General features: G+C 38.5%; 1 long non-coding RNA gene across 1 annotated transcript; it reads right to left on the bottom strand.

Moving 5' to 3' along the window:
• Positions 1 to 1,089: 1,089 nt before the first annotated feature.
• LOC120009910 lies at positions 1,090 to 2,131 on the bottom strand. Its single transcript, XR_005470764.1, has 3 exons — positions 1,990 to 2,131; positions 1,803 to 1,873; positions 1,090 to 1,700 (listed from the first exon to the last, which is right to left on the bottom strand). It is a non-coding gene; the product is annotated as an uncharacterized LOC120009910 (long non-coding RNA).
• Between the last annotated feature and the right edge of the window lie 10,973 nt (positions 2,132 to 13,104).

The raw sequence follows: 13,104 nt of genomic DNA, 5'->3' as shown, positions 1-13,104 counted from the left end.
ATTTCCTTAATTTCAGTTCCACTAAGACATGTGAATTCGGTTCGTTCCTTAGTCCTAGCTAGATGAATCTAGTTGAGCATTCAATTGGTGATCAAGCAATCAAACAAACAATAGACTATAAGCATGGTAATTAAAAACATGAATCCTTGAACCAAAATTATGCATCCATTAAATTGAAATACTTGCAATATTCATACTAGGCTACATCAAGCCCTAGCAAAGAGGTTTAGTTACAACTCATCTTCAGAGTATCAAAATAAATCTAAGAAGAGAAATCATGGAAAAGAGTTGAAGAAAATCCCCTTGATTTGATGGAGTTGTTGTTGGGTAGGAAACCTTCAGATCCTTGAATCCCTATGAAAGCTTGGTGAGAAGGAGCTTTGTAGCCTCAAAACCCAGGAAAAAAGTTGAGAGTTTCCTAAACTCGGCCGCCCTCTTTTTATATCCTCCAAAACTCTTAGAAAAACCTAATTTTGGTGTATTTCGGAAAGCTGCTACGTCAACCTCCGCTCGAGCGGTGATGGCTGCTCGAGCGGTCAAAGATGTAGCTTCTGTGGCAGCAGCTACCTTCAGCTCCGCTCGATCTCTGTGGGGCGCTTGAGCGGAATACTAGGCCGCTTGAGCGGTCATATGTGCTCGAGCGGCCATTTAGTGTTCCAGTGGTCCTATATATGATTCCAATTGCAATTTACTCCTCTCTTTGATCCGTATCTTTGCTCCAACTGCTCCTACCATAAAAATACAAGGAACATGAATAATATCAATCTAATTCCATAAAAAAATTACCGAGAACATAATGCACTTAAGCACAAAAATGTGGTAAAATATATGTACATCACCTATACGCATGTACATACCAAGGCCTCAGGCCTAACCAACCAAAATCATCATTCATCCATAACATAAACACTACTTAAACATAATAAAAGAAAACCACCACACCAACACTAGTCCAGGCCATCCACGTCACGCACCTCCCTGCTGATCCGTGGTCGGAGCACTAGCGCTAGTACCTATATCACTGGAGGAGGGGAAAAATAAAACGGTGAGCAGGAGGCTCAGTAGGGATATTGAGTAGGAGCGTAAAACAAGGAATAAGGCCAGAATGTCATAAGAAATAAAGCTATGCAACAATATGCCATGTCATCAAACAAATGTAATTCTTACATCTAACCGAGCCATGTCGCTAGAGCCAATTAACCGGAACCACTAGCACAAGCTCTCACAAATATTTCATACCATGCCACTAGAGCCAATTAACCGGAACCACTAGTGCATGTCCATACAAGTACTATCAACCGTGTCACTAGAGCCAAATAACCGAAACCACTAGTACACGTTGATGTACGCACCAAATCCAATCCACCACTTCCACCATGCATCAAATGTAATATCACACATGAATGTTATGCAACTAAATTCAATTGCGCGCAATTTCATTCAAACATATGATAAAGAGCATTGACTACTCGATAGGTGATCGAGTGTCCAAGGGTAATGCCTCAAACACAATCATTTAACAATAAGGGTATCTCACGCACAATAGTATACATGCAAAGGTTTGTTTCCCCTTGAACAATAAGGCGGAAACGAATGAAATTAACCACAATTCGGGTAGCCAAAAGTGTTCGAAATTGAGGGTTAAGAAAATCCCTACCTCGTTTGGGTAAAACTCCACCACTCTTCCAAGCCCAATCAACCTAAACCATACACACAATTACAATTCAATTTACACCCCAAAATTATTATTTTCCAAACCAACTACTCACATTTATCTCAAAATTTCAAGGTAAACTACTCACCTTGCCCAAATCTTCAAACCCTAACACAGCCACCTCTCCTCCTATCTCCACACTTCAATCCAAGCTCAAATCTAGCATCAATATACAGAAACTTTGATTACTCAACAATCTTTTACTCCAAAACTTCTAATTTCACGAAATCCCACAAAACCCATAACCCTAGTTTCAAAACAAATGGAAATCTTACCTCAATCTTGAAGAAATCTTGAAAACCAAGCTTACACAAGTTCCAAACTCTTGATTCAAGCTTTCTTCTCCTTGATCTCCTTCAAAATCACCTTCTCTCCACACTCTGTCTCTCTCTCGGCTATTTCTGTAAAACCAGTGGAATATAATGTACCCAGAAATGTTAAACATGTTTTAAAACCCAATTTTCCGATAAGTGTCCGGACGGCTCTAAAGGGTGTCCGGACACTTTGTGAAGAAAATGAGTCAGATTGCATATCTGCTCAAAAACTATTCGAGGTGTCCGGACACTTGTTTGGGTGTCCGAACACTTCACTTTTCTTTTTCTTTTTCTTTTTTAAACTTGGGTTTTCACAGACGGCCTCCTGGACTGCAGCTGAACATGCAACGTATTCAGCTTTCATTGTTGATAGAGCGATGCAGCTCTGCTTTTTGCTACACCAAGATATTGCTCCTCCACCAAGGATAAACACATATCCAGAAGTGGATTTTCTTTCGTCTCTATCATTGGCCCAATCAGGTCACTGAATCCAGTTAGTTTTAGGTTTCCTCCACCATAGCAGAGGATTAGATCGGTGGTTCCACGAAGGTAACGAAATATTCTTTTCACGGCTTCCCAGTGGGTAAGACCTGGATTACTTTGATATCGGCTCACTAGGCCAACTGCAAAACAGATGTCAGGACGAGTACACAACATAGCGTACATCAGACTTCCAACTGCACTAGCATAGGGAACCTTGCTCATCCTATTTCTTTCTTCGTCTATCTTAGGGCATTGATCAAGTGATAAATATCGACCTTTTTCAACAAGGGTATAAACGGGCTTTGATTGATGCATGCGGAACTTCTCCAAAATTTTCTTAATATAATTCTCTTGAGACAAACCAAGAATTCTTTTGGATCTATCCCTCATGATCTTGACACCAAGCATATAGTTAGCCTCACCCATATCCTTCATTTCAAAAACGGAGGATAGCCAATCTTTTATGGCATTAATCATCCTCATATTATTCCCAGCAAGTAAAATGTCATCTACGTACAGAGACAGGATCAAAAAACCTTCTCCTGTCCTTTTGACATATACACAATGGTCATCTTCAATCATATCCATGCCTGCCAACAAAATTGCTTCATGGAACTTGAGATACCATTGTCTAGATGATTATTTGAGACCATATATGGATTTTTTAAGACGGCACACTTTGCCTTCTTGTCCTTCTGCCACAAAACCAAAAGGTTGATCTATATAGATCTCCTCATCCAGCTTCCCATTTAAGAAAGCTGTCTTAACATCCATCTGGTGTAGCTCCAAATTTAAATGAGCTACTAGTGCTAGGATCGAGCGAATAGAGACAAATCTCACCACAGGAGAAAAAGTCTCTTCATAGTCTATACCCTCTATTTGGGTATAGCCTTTCGCTACAAGTCGGGCTTTATGCTTGTCAATTGAGCCATTGGCCTTCCTTTTTACTTTTAAGACCCATTTATTGCCAATGGCCTTTCGGCCTGGTGGAAGGTCAACCAAGTCCCAAACTTGGTTCTTTGCCATTGACTCCATCTCATCGTTCATGGCAGCTAACCAATCATTGCAAGCAGGTGATTGAAGTGCTTCTTTGTATGAAGCTGGCTCATCTACATCTAACAGAGAGCATAACAACGCATGTCCTTCAACTCCAAAATGTCGACGAGGAATGTTTCCACGTTGACTTTTCCGCAAGGAGTTTTCATCACTCCCACTATCTATGGCGATTGTCTGAGAAGGACGCTCTAATTCCCTCTCCTCGTCAGAGATAGTAGAAGATTCCGTAGACTGTAACTCATACAATTCTAATTCTTTGCGGATATCACCAATGCTTGGGAATTTATTCTCTAAAAATTCCACATCTCTGGATTCTGTCTCTGTCATACCCCCATCAGGATGTTCGCCATACATCACATACCCTTTTGAGTGTTCAGGATATCTGATGAACACCTTTTTGTTAGCCTTTGGGCCAAGCTTCCCATACTTATGGGAGGTAGAGTGAACATATCCTGCTGAGCCCCATGGGGGCAGATGATCTAACTCTGGTTTCCTTTTATTCCAGAGTTCATAGGGAGTAGTAGGCACAGACTTACTTGGAACACGATTAAGTATGTATGTTGCCGTAAGCAGTGCATCGCCCCAAAAACTTATTGGGAGATTGGCTTGAGCCATCATTGACCTAGTCATGTCCAACAAAGTCCCGTTTCGACGTTCCGCTACACCATTTTGTTGCGGTGTCCCAGGAATTGTAAGTTGCCTACTAATTCCTTTAGTTTCACATAGAAGTTTAAAGGAATCGGACAGATATTCACGTCCCCTATCAGTTCGGAGAGTTTTCAAATTTCTCTCTTGCTGAGTTTCGACTACCGCAACAAAGCGTTTGAAGCATTCTAATGCTTCATGTCGATGGGTAAGCAGGTACACATACCCGAATCGTGAATAATCATCTATAAATGTTATGAAGTACGACGCTCCATGTCGGGCTTTAACATTCATAGGCCCATAGATGTCTGAGTGGACTAACTCCAATGGATGAGAGGCCCTAAGAGCCTTACCAAAAGGCTTTCTTGATGCCTTTCCTATTAGACAATTCTCACACATAGGGAGATTGACTTTTTCAAGCGAGCCCAATAGGCCTGCTTTGGCTAATCTAGCCATTCTTTCTTGACCAATATGGCCAAGTCTAGCATGCCATAACATACCATCTATTTTAGGGAAAGTAACAAGTGCAGAAGAAGAAGAAGCGGCATTATAATAATCCAAATTTAACTTAAAGAAACCATTGACAAGTTGTCCATTAAAGAACAATTTATTATCATAAAACATGTCAACAACATTGTTCTCAAAATGAAAAGAATAACCTAAAGGCAATAAAGCTAGCACAGAGCAAAGGTTACACCGAAAAGTTGGACAATACAAAACATCATGTAGGATTAAATTGCGACCCCCTAACAATCTAAGTTGATAGGAACCGCATCCCAAAATCTCCACTTGTCATTATTTCCCAGATAGACATACTGAGTTCTAGTTGGGATTCGGTGAAAATCCACAAAGCCCTGTCTGTCACGAACTATGTGTTTATTCGCTCCTGTATCCAAAATCCAATCAGGAATGGAGTTAGCAACTAATGCATAAGAACAAACATTGACAGAAATCAATTGAGGAACTACCTTCTTAGGCTCAGAACAGTTTCTGGCTAGGTGTCCCTTTTGCCCACAGTTGTAGAACTTCATCTTAGCTACATTCTTCTTGGGCTTGGGCTTCTCAATCTTCTTGCCTTTAGGCCCGTGACCTTTCCATTGCTTCTTTTTCCCTCCTCCTTTTCCCTTATATCCATTTCTGGGTTTGTTGGAGCGTTGGCCACTAAGGCCACTTTCTTGGTAGTAGCTTTGCAATCAGCTTCTAGCTCAAGGTGACGGGAAATATCATCGAAGGTCTTGATATTCTCTGAGTGAGTCATCAATTGCTTCATATGGGCCCACTCAGGGTCCGACAAGGAACGGATCACGACCAACACCTGTTGCTCATCACTGAGCTCAACACCAGCATTCCTCAAATCCTTAATCATGCCGTTCATTGCACGAAGATGCTCGGGCATTGTGTGATTTGGGAGCAATGTATACTCATTGAATTTGAGGTTCAAGGCACGAAGTCTAGTGGCATTGGTTTGCCCAAACTTGATTTTGAGCTCATTCCACATGGCCTGAGCCGTAGTGCAATCCTCAAAATCACCAATTAGGTCATTTTGCATAGCACTAAGCATTGTGAACCGTGCACAACGATCCTTTTTGACCCAATTGTCATAGGCTTCCTTATCACAGCGGTGCTGGGCAGTGTTACCTTCTTCGGGTGGCACCATAGCCATCTCCAAGGTCTCGAGCACTTCTTGCTCGTTGAGAAGATACTGAATCTTCCTCCTCCACACATCATAATTTTCAGATCTAGTTAACTTTTCTCCTTTATTAAGGTCAGCAATAACATTTTCGAGGCCATTACTTCAAAAGTAAACGAAGGTTGGATTTTAATAAGAAACAATTTATCAACTTCAAATATAAAAATCAAATAATTTTCCTAAAAATGCGAGATCGAAAAATCGCTATGCTCAAGTCATCACCCACAATCAAAGGAAAAATCATTTAACCTTCATATTTCATCAATCAATAATCAAAGAACGAATCTTTATGATCCATCATATTAACAATATAATATGTAAGCAATATTGCACATAAATTTATTATTATAAGCACTAAACTTATAATAGATATATTATGAGGATTATTATGCACATAGCACAAATAAAAACTTTGTGAGCTTTCTAAGTTAGGGACTAACAAATTTAGCAACCAGATTGTTCCCAGGAAAGAGGGGGTCTTCCGTTTAATACGGCGCACAATTAAGTAACCTCTTTCCTTGACAGAATTTTCTAGACATTGCTAATAACGTTTTGTCACTAACAAAGATTGCCCAAACAATAAATGCATAACATATATGCAGATCATAATTCAACGAATGAATTTAATCACAATTAAAATCCTCATTATAATCCAACAAATGAATTATTAATCATGCAATAAAAAAAAAGATGATTTATAATCACAAACACTAAGCACACAATTAATAAAATCATGCGAGTCATCAATTAATTTAAGATATCACATAAATATCAAAAAAATAAACATGGATCAAATTACAACGGGAAAACACATTTGTAATATAAGTTTACTTAAAACATGGGTTTAAGTCCAAAAAACATATTTTTAGGATTTCTTATAAAGACATAATCTTTATTCTAGCCCAAATAAACTTTAAAGTCCAAATTAGGACTAAGCCCATTTTTCATATATATATATATATATAATACATATATAGCCCATTAGTCTTTAGTCTAACCAAAAAAAAAAAAAAATTAAGCCCATATTGTTTTAAAACATATAATCGGCCTTTTTTTATTATTATTATTTAAGACCATATAAGCTCACAAAAGACCCTACTTTTTATATAGCAATTGTTGCAACATATGCAACAACAAGACTAAAACGTATATATAAACAGAATTATATATATATATATATATATATATATATATATATATATATATGTATAAACAGAATTATATATATATATATAAACAGAAGTATATAAACAGAATTACATATATATAAACAGAATTATATAAAAATAAGAGGGTTCACATAAGTTTCATTAATAAAAAAAACTCGATTTACACAAAATCATAAGATTATAATCAATTTAATCAATTGATGATTAAAACCTATTTAACCATAAATACGGGAACTGAATGAACCTGCTCCGATACCAATGTTGAAAAAAATATATATATACATACATACACATGTATCATTATGCAGCAGAATACCTGTTGTAGCGCAGATTCACGGATCGAGCTGCTTAGTTCCACGTCGCTTACCGTTGGCACGTCGGTGACTAACACGGATCTACGAACACGTCTGGACTCGGGGATCGCTACCAGAGTCCTCCCACTATTCACACCCTAACTAGCCTTGATCACGTAGGCGGAAGATCGGAGTTTGAGAGAGAGAGCATTTACGTATATTATTTGGTGTGTGAAATACAAAGGACTGACCCTCTATTTATAGGCTCATAAGGGATAAGAATTGATGTCTTCTAATTTGATTAGAAGTCTATCGAATCTCTCAGGATAATACCATTCAAAAATCAAATACTTAATTTGATTAATATCCAACTAGATATTATCCTTAATTATTAATTAAACAAATTAATTGATAATGTGGACGTTTATCCACAATACTAAAATGAACTCCACACATATCTTGACACGTGGCACATAAAGTCAAAGTCCCACCAAGGTTCCTCCGCTTTTCGACTGTGCAAATCAACCGAGGAAGAGGAGTCTGAAGAGCCCACATAGGGCATGGTACCTCCCGAGCAGAGAGAGCACTTCGACAAGACTAGGGAGCGCCCTCGGTGAATTACCGAGCATTCTCGCTCGGTAATTTATGGTGACCAAACACCATAAGAAACTAAAAGTCCCAATGGTGACCGACTCCACATAGAAAAGGAATCAGGATAGGATTCACCTTCCTATAAATCATACTAAGATCGGGAGAATGAGATATACTCCTACCAAAACTAGAACTCACCTGACTCATATAAAAGGGGACCCCCTACTATAGGTATATGATCCTGAACTTTTGCATTCCCATACTATTATTAGTTATTTGAGAGAGAGCTCCGAGCACTGACCATTCTCGTATGATAGTTACTAACTTGAGCATTTGATGACTGTAAAATTACATTGATTTTATACCTCTCTTTCTTAACCTATTGCTTTGTTTTCAAGTTAAACTTGGGTGTTTTATGTTATTTTTGTTTGCATTTCAGTTAATCGAATCCTAGATGATGAATTATGTCAATGGAAATTTTGGCAATGTTATTGGACATGTACATGCGAGTCTTGGTAATTTCAACAAAAGCTACCACCGTTCAGTTCAGCCCACTTGTGAAGGTCACCATAAATCCTTTGAGAAGATCCGGGTTTTGTGTTATATACCGTTGAAAAGATATGGAAGTCTAGTTTCTGAAGAATTTTATAGTTTGTGATTCTGAGTTTTGTGGACAGAGTTATGACAGTTTGAATACGGACTGCGCAGGCCAGAAAATCAGGAATCCGGGCTCATACTTAACAATATTGGTTTGAGACTTCTTGAAAGCCCAAGGACGTTTCCAGCCTTTGAAGGAAGCTAATAGAGCATCAATTTATGATTTGAATGAATCTTTGACTATTATGATTCAATATTTCAGCTGGAGGAAATCTTTATGCAAGAGGAAACTAAAGGATTCTAATTGTACTAGGATTATATTGTTTCATTTCATACGGATGACTTTAACCTAACCAATGATGATATAAAAGGGGTTGGCATACACAGCAAGAGATGGCAGACCTAAGGGAGAGACTCAAAAATCACATAAGGTGAGGATATTGGAGAGCAACATCACTACGAGAGAAGAAAGCAACAAGGTTCTTAAAAGGGGAATCCTCTTCACCAAGCTTACTTTATAAAGGGTGTTCTTTTTCTTAAGTTCTTGATGTTGTTCTTTCTTGAATTGTTGATGTTTCTATATATTATGTGTGGCTAAACTCTTTTACTAGGGATTCGATGTAGCCTAGCATGACTATTCTATGTCTTAATTAATTCGTTGCCAATTCAAGTTTCTAGTTTTATTCATTGTGCTTCATATATCATGTGTTAATTTAATGACTAATCACCATTATTTAAATACATGTTTGAGACAAGATTACACCACGATCAATGGGTAAACTTGATATAGCTCTTGTGAATGAATGAGATGTTGTTGAAGCACGATCCATGCATAAACACTCTTGGTTCTTGATGTTCTTCTTGCACTCAATGCATTCTTGTTTGTAATCTTGACCACAATCAATGGCTAGATAACAATTTAAGAATAGTTGATCTTGACCACAATCAATGGCGTTTCATATTTTAGATAAGAATGAACCTTAGAAAGGAGAATTGAATCTTAACCAAATAAGACATAGAATAGGATTGCTATGGTGAAATCGAAGTCCTAGTTTGCATTCTCTTGATTGAAAACACCCTAAATCTTTTTAATATTCTTGCACTTTCTCGATTTTCAGAAATAATTTAGTTTTATCTCGAGACATTCGAATTGAGTAGAAATTGGAATTACTTGACAAATCTCCGTGAGATCGACCTCGCTATTGCATACCTATGCTATAATTGTATTCGTGCGCTTGCGAGTTAATTAAAATTACAACAGCGTTGGAGAGGTTCCCTCGAGTACACTCTCGTGGCCCTTCGTAGCTTATGTATTCTTTTGTGCAAGCCATCCTTAATGGTATAGAGGATAATGTCCGACACAATCTTACATTCTTACTGCCTAATACGTCATCGACACCGAAAACAGTTTTGAACGTCATCAAGATTGAAAACAATGTTGAACGTCATCAGTTTAGTGTCGTATTGGAAAATTGACAATTTCACAAATCTAAAAAATGGTTATGACTAGAAGTCAGCAAACAGGAAACTACTTGAGGGCAAGCGTTCCCCAACGCAACCCCCGAGACAACAACTCTCAGGGAAGAAACTCCCGAGTCAATGACCCCAAGCAACCCCGAAATCCCCCTCTTTTCCTCAGAAAAGAGGAGATGGTGGGGCTGCGAGGTTAAGAGTTCAGTTTTTATTTCTTATTTTCTTTTGTTTATATAATTTATCGATTAATGAATTTATATCTCTAAAATTTTTCAGAGGTGGATATTGGTTTGTCTTATTACACGTGTATGACTCTAATTTGTCTTTTGTTTTTGAGAAAAAAAATTCATTTCTCACCTAGTTTGATCAATTGGCCACATAAGCAATTTCACTATCCCAAACTGAGAAAACCTGCCCAAATAACCAATTTGAAATATTTTTATTTTTTGGTGACTAAATTGAAACATTTTAAACTATAGTGTGCAAATTGAAATACTAACTATCTTTTGGTGAACAAATGGGGAATTAACTCAATAAATATCTCTAATACAAATTAATTAATTATTTAATGCCAAATTTAGTGGCACATAGCCACATACAAGTTACCCACAAATTTCGTTTATTTTGCATTAATAGCCGGTTGTTTTGTGAGAATTTTCTCCAAAGTCTGAAAGTTGCAGCTCACAATTGGTGGAGAGAGAGAGGTCGCAATTGTTTTTCTTTGATTACTATTTTAATATTTTAATTGTGAGCATCTATTACATCTATCTATCTATCTATTACATATATGTAAACTTGAAAGATTTCAGGCTTTCTCCTGGTGAGTTTCCATCGTAATTTCATACTCGCGTGTTTCCTTTTTTTTTGGTACTGTTGATGTGTTCGTCTGGCGCAGGAAAAAGACGACGTTTTGTGTGTGCATATTTTGTTTTCTTATGTCGTGTGGTGCAATTGCACGTGTAGTCTGTCATGGAAACACTAAGCATCAGTTACGATGCGTAATTGTCATTGAAAAAGCCATGGTGGGATTGTCCTATCATTGCCCTAAACGATGTCGTATAAACTTGAAAGATTTTAGGCTTTCTCCTAGCGAGTTTCCATCGTAATTTCATACTTACGAGTTTCCTCTTTTTTTTCGTGTGTGCATATTTTGTTTTCTTATCTCAATGGTGCAATCGCACGTGTAGTCTGTCGTGGAAACACTGAGCATCAATTAGGAGGTGTAATTGTCGTGCATCTCTGCCCTGCGGTTCATGCATCTATAGATTCTCCCCAGTTTCATTGCATCATCCCTTTTGAGGTTTGATTGAGTTCCTCTCGATCCTCTCTCTTCTCTCCCCTCTATTGCGATCATGGCCTGATCTAACATGACCCCAACTGCGTCTGAGACGAGCTTCGTTCTTTTGGCTAGCATTATTAGCGTCAATGTGTACAAAGGGTCTTTATGTAATCTTATATGATATACACACTTATATATATATATATATATACAATGACAGGCACTCACTTGAGTAAGCCAAACATAAAATCTTTATGGTATCGAAGCTTGGGATTCTTTTCTTCATTTTTCATGGAATCATCTAAGTTGATCGGTGTCGAATCTTTCACTGCCGGATCTTTCCCTATGTCAGTTCCCCCAGCTGACCTCAATCCACCACCACTTGCTTCCGCCCCTCCTCCTTTCTCATCTGCTTCTATACCCATCTTGTCTTCTATCTCTCTTGGTCATGAACACCCAACAACCTCCATGATTAACACCCAACAACCTCCTTTCTTGTCTACATCACCCCTTTCTTCATACCCGTATATCACTTCTTCTCTTTATTCTTTTCCAACTTCCACCTTGCCCACCTCTATTCTTCCCCAATATCAATCCCCAGATCTCTTGTTCTCTTCTTCCATTCCTCAACCTTCCTCTCTCAATGTCACCAATATAGTTACCACGAAACTTGAATATGCTGACGATTATGCCTTATGGCGTACACAAATTCGTGGACTTCTTTTACAATACGATCTTCTTGGCTATATTGATGGTACTATTATTCAACCACCGTCCACCATCTCAAATTCTCTTAATCAACAAGTCCGCAATCCTCTTTATTCTATATGGCTTCGCACTGATCAGACTGTGCGTAACTGGATTCATGCTACTTTGGCACGTCCAGTTCTTACGGATGTTCACACTATCGACACTGCTATTGTTCTTTGGCAAACTTTACAACAACGATATCGTGATGTCTCCATGGCCCGACAACTGGAGTTACGTCAGCGTTTTCACTCGTTTCGTAAAGATTCCTTATTGCCTGATGTTTACTGTCGCGATCTCAAGTCTTTGGCGGATCAGTTACGTGATCTCAATATTTCTATCACTGAGATGGATTTAATTGCCCAAGCTTTGGCTGGTCTTGATTCTGATTATAAAGATTTTGTAACCATGGTTGCTAATTTGGAGACTCCTATTACGTATGAGAATTTTCGGTGTCGGCTTGTTGCATATGATGATCGTCGTCTACGTATGGACTCTCTTGTTTCGTCTCCTAATGAACATAAAGCTTTAACTGCAGCTGCTATCCCACCATCAACCTCTGTTGCTCCTATTTCCACTTATAGGAGTCGTGGGGGTGGTCGTCGAGAAAGGGGGCGAAGAGGTAAGGGAGGAAGCTGGTACTTTGGTACTGGGCGTGGAGGTTCTTATTCTGGTCATAGTTTTTCCTCGGCACACTACTTCCATAGACGTCCCCGTCCCGTTGGTTCTTCTACTGGTCCTGTTTTTGGTCGTTCCAATTCCCCCTCTCCGGCATTGGGTATTCTTGGCTCAACTCCTCCGGCCACTTCATGTCAAATTTGCTATATACCTGGACACAGTGCTGATCAATGTTATCATAGATATAACACTGCTTATACTCCAACAGATTTACCAAGATCCTTTGCAGCTATGTCTGTTTCTGACACCGCTAATTCTGCCTGGTATCCTGATTCAGGGGCCTCTGCTCACATGACACCACATGAAGGTAACTTATCCTGTATTTCTTCTTATTCTGGCAACAATAAAGTATTGGTAGGGAATGGCCAACTGCTT

The sequence above is a fragment of the Tripterygium wilfordii genome, chromosome 11 (genome assembly GCF_013401445.1).
Source record: "Tripterygium wilfordii isolate XIE 37 chromosome 11, ASM1340144v1, whole genome shotgun sequence".
Taxonomy (NCBI): Eukaryota; Viridiplantae; Streptophyta; class Magnoliopsida; order Celastrales; family Celastraceae; genus Tripterygium; species Tripterygium wilfordii.
Note: the sequence above shows the minus strand (reverse complement) of the source record. Positions and strands in the feature narration are given on the sequence as shown.